The sequence below is a fragment of the Maylandia zebra genome, linkage group LG17, assembly GCF_041146795.1.
Source record: "Maylandia zebra isolate NMK-2024a linkage group LG17, Mzebra_GT3a, whole genome shotgun sequence".
NCBI classification, from domain to species: Eukaryota; Metazoa; Chordata; class Actinopteri; order Cichliformes; family Cichlidae; genus Maylandia; species Maylandia zebra.
This window is the reverse complement of record NC_135183.1, coordinates 37,778,318-37,788,902: the sequence shown is the minus strand read 5'-3', so window position 1 is coordinate 37,788,902 and position 10,585 is coordinate 37,778,318.

Genomic DNA, 10,585 nt, shown 5'->3' with positions numbered 1-10,585 from the left:
CTAAAACAGCAATAAGGATCATTATTAGGTTATTTACATTATTATGTAAATAACAAAATAACTTAAAGCAAAAATTGGGAAACGTAAAGACCGAAGTCTTTATATTAACGGCCATCAGTCAAACAATACTGTTGCTCTGGGTCTAAACAGAGCGCGTTGTGTGTGACGTCTTCTTTTCTGCATGCGGCCGCTTTGAGCGTTCACACTAGAGCGCGTTTGCTGTCGCATTTTATTTGTAGTGTGAACAAGCAGACAAAAAAAAAATCGGAGTGAACGTAGCCTAAGTGAGATTGCTGTTTATTGATTACAGTTCAGCATTTAACACAATAGTGCCCGGTAGACTATTCACACAGTTGAGGGATTTAGGACTCATCAGTCGTCTGTCTGCATGGGTGCTGGACTTCCTCACTGGCAGAACTCTGGTGGTGAGGGTGGGTTGGTGCATTTCTGACAGTATCGCCATCAACACGGGAGCGCCACAGGGGTGTGTACTCTCGCTACTGCTCTACTCCCTCTATACTTTAGACTGTGTGGCCACCCACGGCTCCAATACCATTGTGAAGTTTGCTGACAACACAGTGGTGTTGGGCTCCAATAACAATGAGGCGGCCTACATGGATGAAGTGAAGAATCTGACATCGTGGTGCCAGTATAACCACCTCCAGCTGAATGTCGGCAAAACCAAGGAGCTTGTGGTGGACTTCAGAATGAGTCAGCACAAAGCCCATTGTCATCAATGGAGCTCCAGTGTAGAGGGTGCAGTCCTTCAAGTATCTCGGTGTCCACATCTCCTCAAACATGGGGCGATCGTGGCTCAAGAGTTAGGAGTTCGCCTTGTAATCGGAAGGTTGCCGGTTCGAGCCCCGGCTTGGACAGTCTCGGTCGTTGTGTCCTTGGGCAAGACACTTCACCCGTTGCCTACTGGTGGTGGTCAGAGGGCCCGGTGGCGCCAGTGTCCGGCAGCCTCGCCTCTGTCAGTGCGCCCTAGGGTGGCTGTGGCTGCAATGTAGCTGCCATCACCAGTGTGTGAATGGGTGAATGACTGGATGTGTAAAGCGCTTTGGGGTCCTTAGGGACTAGTAAAGCGCTATATAAATACAGGCCATTTACCATTTACATGACATGGTCTGCCCACATTCAGGTCCAGTCCGAAAAGGGCAAGCAGCGCCTGTATCACCTCTGACAACTGGGGAAGTTCGGCTTTGCTCCAGTGATCCTCTGGACTTTCTATACAGGCGCTGTGGAGCGCATCCTCACACAGAACATCACATCCTGGTGCGGGAACAGCTTTGCTAAAGACCAAAACGTTCTTCAGAGAGTGATCTGTACGGCTGCACGACTGCCCTCCCCTCCCCACAGGACATTTACACCAGGAGATGCTGATATGGAAGGACCCGTCCCATCCCAGCAATAAACCTTTCCAACTTCTGTAATCAGGCAGAAGGTTCAGAACCATCCAAGCAAAAACAGAGAGGCTCAAGAGGATTTTCTGTCCTCAGGCCATCCATGTGTTGAATCAGGACATGCTTATGACTGTTTACTTTTTAATTTAGCAATGGGTTAATTGTCTTTCATACACTTTAATACAGAAAATCTTTAAAGACTTACTACATAAAAATGTTAGTAGATGTGCAGGAAAAGCCAACTGTGTCACCTTGTGGTAAAAATGCTGCTTTGCTCAGTAAAAGCAATGAGCAACAGCAGGTACCCTGGGCGAAACATTCAATCAACAGGGCACTCAGTCTTGTGCAGCATACTTTTCACTGCTTCGTTATGAACAAACTACAGTTATTAAGAATATTTCTGTAAGACCTGCTTATGTTTGTTCTTGTTGCTACTTGTAACATAAGTGGATTTTAGTGCTTTCTGTTTCTGTTCTTTTCTAGCAGCTAATTAATGACTTTGTTGCCACCATCAAAATGTAATTCACATGCTAATTTGATAGGATAACCCCCTATGGTACTTAGGGATTACTTGAATGAATAAATAAAATAAAAAATAAAAGCAAATAAAATCTAATAATTACAAAGAAGAAGAACAAACCAGAAACTAGTTAACAAACTTAAAAAAAAAAGTTTTTTATATGTAGCTTAAATATGCTAGTGACCATAGAGGTAATTTAGATAGGCGTCACATTAGCCGTTGACTGAGAGGGTGTGCCTCACTTACCAAGAGATCTTTCTTCCTTAGAAGCTTGGAAGATGAAGACATCGTAGTCAAGGCTTGAGCATAGTTTAAGGCCACAATGAAGAGGTCAAGGGTCGGAGATGCCTGATTGTTTGATTGTTTCCGCACTCTTTCAGGGGTTTAATTGTTTTTGTCAGTGTTTATTGTAGCTCAGACTGTTTCTTGTGTTTCTGTGTAAAGCCGAAGTGATAAAGAACCATATTGCTTGTGTACAGAGACTAACTGGAAGTATTCGGGCAGTATTGACAAACTGCCTGTAGAGAGATACTTCCCTTCCTTGTGTTGGAGAGCCATCTTGTGGTTAGGGATGGTACTGAAATCATTTATCAATTAAGGGCTTATTCTCTAATGACCATTTCAAAATGGATGTCAAAAAAAGAATTCAACTCTCAATAGAAAACTCACTTCAAAAACCATTTTCTAATTCTAAATAAAAAAACAGAATTTTACAAAAATCTTTTCAAAATGCAATTTTAAAAAAAGAGAAATAAGTGAATTGATTAAAAAAAAGTCAAAGATTTATTTCTGACAAGAAAAGTTGTTGGTTGGAGATATGTTACACACAGAAACAGCGATGTCCTCCTCAGTCACTTCAGCATCCCCGAAGCATCCCTAAGAGTTATACAGCAGCACTGTGAATAACACTGCCATGCTGCATCTGTAAATGATGCACAGGCTGCAGGTATTCAGACATACTGTCATGGACGAGAGTCTGGTGACCCAGTTTTTAAGTTTTGATTATTTTATATTCTTTGATTTTGTGATTTTCTCATGGTTTAGTCTTTTGATTTTCTGGCTCTCTAAGTTCTTCAGCGTTTTGTGATTTCCCGTTCTTAGGTTTTGTTTCTTGTGATTAGTTTCTTTTAGAAAATCAATATTATAATCCCCACACAAACAGAAAGTCTTATTTCCCTTAGCCCTACTTAATAAATCTTCCACTACATCTATACATTTTTCCAGGCTTTCTATATATACAAGTAACAATTATATTCTTCGTTCCATTTCTAGTTCTACTGTAAGAGTCTCCATTAAGTCGTCAATAACCATAGACATATCTTTAAGTTGTTTACATTTCAGATCACAGTTAACAAAAAGTGCCACCCCTCCTGCCTTCTTATTAGATCTATTTATGTACTATAACTCATACCCGTCAATATAGAAATCACAGCCCCTTTTCTCATCTAGCCATGTTTCAGATAAAGCAATTACCTTAAACTTGCCTCTCAAACTATGCAAAAAATCATTAATCGGAGCAAAGTTTTTATATAGGCTTCTACAATTAAATGGTAAATGGTAAATGGCCTGTATTTGTATAGCACTTTACACATCCAGTCATCCACCCATTCACACACACATTCACACACACTGGTGATGGCAGCTACATTGTAGCCACAGCCATTAAAAGCAATTAAAGAAAATGTATTACTTATATCAACGTTATCTCTAAATTGGTCCTCCATATAATATTCACATGTCTCATTAATTGTGTTAAGCACATTCCCTTCTAGATCAATATTGGCTTCAAAGTCATATGATTTATAATCTAAATCACCGCTCATTGTAAATGAGTATTCTTTAAATGACTATTATTCTCACAAAAAAACAAAAGACGAAACAACATTAGCAGTCGGCATCTGTCTACCAACATAAAGTGAAAATCCGGTGATCTTATCACAGTCCCATGTCCAAATTACAGCCTGACTCTGGTCCTCTTCCATACAATTGACTCCTATATATATATACAGTGGGGCAAAAAAGTATTTAGTCAGCCACCGATTGTGCAAGTTCCCCCACTTAAAATGATGACAGAGGTCAGTAATTTGCACCAGAGGTACACTTCAACTGTGAGAGACAGAATGTGAAAAAAAAGTCCATGAATTCACATGGTAGGATTTGTAAATAATTTATTCGTAAATCAGGGTGGAAAATAAGTATTTGGTCACCTCAAACAAGGAAAATCTCTGGCTCTCACAGACCTGTAACGTCTTCTGTAAGAAGCTTTTCTGTCCCCCACTCGTTACCTGTATGAATGGCACCTGTTTGAACTCATCATCTGTATAAAAGACACCTGTCCACAGCCTCAAACAGTCAGACTCCAAACTCCGCCATGGCCAAGACCAAAGAGCTTTCGAAGGACACCAGGAAAAGTATTGTAGACCTGCACCAGACTGGGAAGAGTGAATCTACAATAGGCAAGCAGCTTGGTGTGAAAAAATCAACTGTGGGAGCAATCATCAGAAAATAGAAGACATACAAGACCACTGATAATCTCCCTCGATCTGGGGCTCCACGCAAGATCTCATCCCGTGGGGTCAAAATGATCATGAGAACGGTGAGCAAAGATCCCAGAACCACACGGGGGGACCTGGTGAATGACCTGCAGAGAGCTGGGACCAAAGTAACAAAGGTCACCATCAGTAACACACTACAACGGCAGGGAATCAAATCCCGCAGTGCCAGACGTGTTCCGCTGCTGAAGCCAGTGCATGTCCAGGCCCGTCTGAAGTTTGCCAGAGAGCACATGGATGATACAGCAGAGGATTGGGAGAATGTCATGTGGTCAGATGAAACCAAAGTAGAACTTTTTGGTATAAACTCAACTCGTCGTGTTTGGAGGAAGAAGAATACTGAGTTGCATCCCAAGAACACCATACCTACTGTGAAGCATGGGGGTGGAAACATCATGCTATGGGGCTGTTTTTCTGCCAAGGGGACAGGACGACTGATCCGTGTTAAGGACAGAATGAATGGGGCCATGTATCGTGAGATTTTGAGCCAAAACCTCCTTCCATCAGTGAGAACTTTGAAGATGAAACGAGGCTGGGTCTTCCAACATGACAATGATCCAAAACACACCGCCCGGGCAACAAAGGAGTGGCTCCGTAAGAAGCATTTGAAAGTCCTGGAGTGGCCTAGCCAGTCTCCAGACCTCAACCCCATAGAAAATCTGTGGCGGGAGTTGAAAGTCCGTGTTGCTCGGCGACAGCCCCAAAGCATCACTGCTCTCCAGAAGATCTGCATGGAGGAATGGGCCAAAATACCAGCTACTGTGTGTGCAAACCTGGTAAAGACCTATAGTAAACGTTTGACCTCTGTTATTGCCAACAAAGGTTATGTTACAAAGTATTGAGTTGTATTTTTGTTATTGACCAAATACTTATTTTCCACCCTGATTTACCAATAAATTCTTTACAAATCCTACCATGTGGATTCATGGATTTTTTTTTCACATTCTGTCTCTCACAGTTGAAGTGTACCTCTGGTGCAAATTACTGACCTCTGTCATCATTTTAGGTGGGGGAACTTGCACAATCGGTGGCTGACTAAATACTTTTTTGCCCCACTATGTATGTATGTATGTGTGTGTGTGTATATATATATATATATATATATATATATATATATATATATATATATATATATATATATATATATATATATATATATATATATATATATATATATATATATATATATATATATATATATATATATATATATATATGTATATGTATGTATATATATATGTATATGTATATGTATGTATATATATATGTATATATATATGTATGTATATATATATATGTATATATATATGTATATATATATATATATATGTATATGTATATATATATATGTATGTTCCATTAAGCTTTATCATCACTTTACAGTTTCTCGTCCAAGTTGCATGGATTTTTTTTCCTTCCGTAATATGCGAGCTTGTCTGGCGATGTCTGCATTCTTTTTTGCAAGATGTTCATTCAAGTATACTCCGCTTCCTCTCAGCTGTCTGGACTGCCTCAGTAAGTCAGTTTTGTGTTTTTGATTTACAAATCTCACTACTATCGCTGGAGGTGCTTTGCATTCTTTCTGGGAAGGGTATAGCATGCTGCAATGTTGTTACTGTGCAGGGGCAGTTTTTTACTCGCAAAAAACTCCACAACTTGCCGCTCCAGTGTTTGCAGCTCTCTACCGGGGGCTCATCACCACCAGTTTTTACACCGATCCCTGTCTCGATGACTCTCGCGTAACTCCTATGTTTGGTTTCCAGACCAGTAATGATGACATCCTCAAGCCATGTCTACTGTTCCAACTCCTCCACTCTCATTTCTAAGAGTTGGATTTTCTTGTCTTTCTCTGTAATCAAGTTTTTTAGCTCTTTAATTTGGTCCATCAGAGACGTAAGTAATCCAATTACTTTCTTGACATCCGTCGACAATGAATTAAGTGAAAGCTTGATCTCCTCCAAATCCTCTTCGATTTTCTTCATTTTTGCCATTTTCTCCTCTTTTAGATATCTATCCTTTGTTTATTCGTTTCCCTTTGTTACTATTACCTAATTCCAGGCAGGATCTATAGGCTACTCAGAATTACATAAAATTAATTAGAATCACCAAACAATTTTCACCACGCCTGTTTCTTTCTGCGCCATCTTGTTTCCTGACAATCTGGTTGTAAGATTACGATAATTATTTATTAAAAGTGAGACATTTTAAATGAGAATGAAAGAAAAGCATGTCTTTGTGCCTTCCTTTCCTTGTTAATGCCCTACGTGGCACCCTGGAAAAACTTAGACCCACCCTGCACAGCTACCAACTATCAGCTACTAGTGATGTGTCGGTCACAAACAAAACGGCTATTAAGGTGCAACACTGAGTTGAAAGCAGTTTCTTAGCACCTGGTTGATGAGGGAACAAGGTTTGTAACAAAGTTTGTCTGGTAGATATCTATTTTGTTGTTTTACGGAGCATATAGCAGCTGACCGCTACTAAGCATAAAGGCTAAGTTTTCACCCACTAGAGGGCGCTAACGTACCTCGTCATGTTTAGGCAGCGATGCCACGATTTCCCTGTTATATGAAATAATTTACAAGTTTTAGTGTTATTTGTTATGTAAGGTAAGGAGAATTAATTTGTGATTAATGAATAAGTCAAAAGGTTAAAGGTAACACACTGTTTGATTTACTAATAGTCTTTTATTCTGTATGTTGTAGCTCTTACGGTGTGTTCACATACACGGCTGTTTAATAAAAGGATTGTGAACCATCAGTTTGAGAGACCATCTTTTCAACCGGGGATGCTACACAAACAGTTTACCCTTGTGTCCTCCACACGTGTGCTTCAAGGACTTCTTCCTGTGTGCAGCAGCTGCATGACTCAGTTGGAAGAACTCTGATTAAAAAAACGGTGCTGAGTGCACGCTTATAGCCCATCTCTGTGAATTGCATTGCAGGGCTCAGCAGACAGATCCCACTCGTACACATTCCTGGATGGCTCATGGATCTGGTATTTTGTGTCAGGAACACCAACTGAGGATGTGGGTTAGATTTCTTTGAAAGAGAGGAAGAGAAGGCCGTGAATAAATCTGTCAAATAAAGTTACACAACTGTAGATGATCGGTCATTTTAGTCCCTCTTCTGTGTTTGTCCTCCTCACAAGGTTTAACAGAAAACTGCCAACAGTGAACTTATTAAACTGACCCGTCTGGCAGTTTACAAGTTTGTCTAAAGGGCAGCAGCTTTTAAATGTTGCTGTGACTGACGAATTCACTGCATTCAGTCCAGGAGAAAAGCCTCTTTGATTTTGTTGGAAGAAAGTGGAGGACGAGGATGATATGGGTATGGAGGACAGAGGTCTCGGGTAGAAAAGGACGAGAACGAGGGAGGAAGTGGAGTGAGGATGAAAGTTTGGTTGGAACGCCAAGTTGGAAATGGGCGATAGGTGAAATCAGTTCAGATGAAGGAAGTGCTGTAGTTTGGAAGAAGATAGCAAGAGAGGAATTCAAGCTAATATTGACGTTTAGGAAGGAGGATGAGAACATACAGTTATGTTTGATTGCGGTATCAAAGATACCTTCAACATGAAGTCCACTTTACTCTAGTTTCATGAAAATTAGAGCTGATTGCGAACACTCATGACAATCCAAGAAACCTGAGTCAAGCTACACAAAGTGGGTGAAGGAAACAGGAAGTCAGAGCAGGAACAGAATCGAACATCCGGAACTTTCTAAGAGCTGCTGCGAGTAGCTTTTGCCGTTATATATGTCTGTACTGTTGAAAATCTGTGTTGATTTTGTTACATTGAGGGCCCCGAAAAGCGCTATATAAATGCAATACATTATTATTATTATTATTATTATTAACATAACTGATTTTCAAAAAGTTTAGTCAGTTCATCTGTACAAATGAACTGATTTTAACTCATTCACTGCCATTGACGGCTATAGCCATCAATGGCAGTGAATGAGTCAATGGGTTTAACTCATTCACTGCCAATGGCTGGCAGTGAATGAGTTAAATGAAAGCATATTTCCTTAGATTATGTGGCTTTTTGATACCAAATAATAATAAAGCTTATAATGCCCTCTTTCATGTAACTGTGGGCACTCTGGGGTTTCTATAACCCGGTTGTCAGAAACTTCCCACACTGTCTGTCAAGTCTGTGATCACTGTGGTTGATGCTGCTGCTGATTGGTTGCTGTGGTGGCGGAGCTTGTGGTGGGCCTGTAGATGTTGACGGCTGTGCTTCTGAGTTAATGAGAACTAAAGCATCGGCATAACAAACACATTACTTTTTTAGCTGATATCACTTATAGTGAAATAAAAACTGGAACTGCTCACAATCTGGTGGTGGTGGTATCAGTGAAGCACACACCAGAGTCTGTGCTTCGTGGGCCTTATTCAGATGTCCACATGCAGTATTTTTAAAAATTGGGTCATGCAGCGTGACCAAGGCTGGTACCCAGAATGATCTGGTGTGCAGGCCTTCAAGTGTAAGCCTAAGTTACACGCATCCCTGTTGCTTGTCATGTGTTTCCTTATGGTATTAAGAGTTTTTGTTTTTTTTGTTTTGTTATGTGCTATGTGCAGAGGTGTGTTTTTTTTTTTTTTTTTTTTCTGTTCTCAACCTGATCTCCCTGTTGGAGCTCAATCTGGGGGGAGTTATTTTTTTCTCCTTATCTTTCCTCATGTTGTGCTTTTTCCATTGTTATACCTCTCTGACCTGTCTTCCCCATGTGATGTTTTTGTGTAATGTATGTATGGTTGGAGGGAAAGATGGCGCCGCCATTGCGTGCAATAGGTCGGCAGCCTTAACATGAAATTGCTCACTTGTGGGACTAATAAAGGCATCTTATCTTATCTTTTAATGCCAGTACTCTGGTCCTCAAACATTCTGTCATCGTGAGCTTAAATGGTTAAAGTGACATGCATTCATGAATCTGTCCATAGTCACAAATAATGCAACTATTTTCAGGATTTGTTGCAAATTTCTTGCAGAGCAGGTGTTCAGTCACAGGCCTACTTTATAAAATGATTTAGAGTGTGGGCAAATTAAGTATGAGAGGAGGTTTAGCAGCTGGACATTTCACAAATTAAATGTAGTTTTATTTATATGGCACCAAATATCTTAGTGTAGTGATTAAAACCACACAATAACCGTCAAGCGCCTTTATACTATTCATACATTCATACATGCTCTAAAACAAACTAGGGAGAAAAATGCAACAAAAAAGGAGAAAGAGGAAAAAGCAGTGAGACAATCACATGTACAGCCAGTCTTGTAGGAGACAATACAATATAAATCACATTTCAATGCATAAATATCCCTTTTTAATGTCAAATATATAAAATTACCATCACTCCTACATCCACAAAATCATCTCAGGCTCTTTGCCTTCACAAATCACCCTTGTTCACAGCCACTCATCAGCACAAAGGAGAGAAGAAGAGCACATGCTACTACTTTTATACCCTCCCTTTCATCCCCTGGGTCCTAAAGCCTTCCCAATTACAGCATTTGTAACTTGCGACATAATGGCAAGTCACACCAATATACCCATCTATGCTAATGGAAGGCCACATTTCAGCTGGACTAACAAAATCCCCCTTCTGTAGGTCAGCCGTGGCTTTCTCCTTGATGTTGCTGTCCTTGTCCTCCACCACTTCCTTGAGTGTCTTTCTCGATGGAAGGATAAAGGTGGGGTCATGCTTTTGGACGAAGGCCCTGAAAGCTTTCATTCTCTTCAAAGAGCTGCAAATCCTCCACAAGAAATACAGCAGAGCCTCATCCAACTCGGTCTTTCTGACTTTCACAGTAGAAAATAGACTACATTCAAAAGGGTTAAATTAAGTAACTCCAACTTCAAACATTTGTTTAGGGTACGATCCTATTACTAAAACACAACAAAGAAACAAACTTAGCATTGGCTTTATATCACATCCACTTTTCATGCTGTCAAGCTGACTGTGACATCACTGGTCTAGCCCAATCATCTTTCTGTCACCCTTCTTCAGGACAATCAGCCTTCATTCCATGTACTTTAAATCTCCCATCTGTCATTCTCCCTTGCAGACCCATTTGTGCAACCCACCTCCTCCCCATCACCTCCTCTCTCTCGT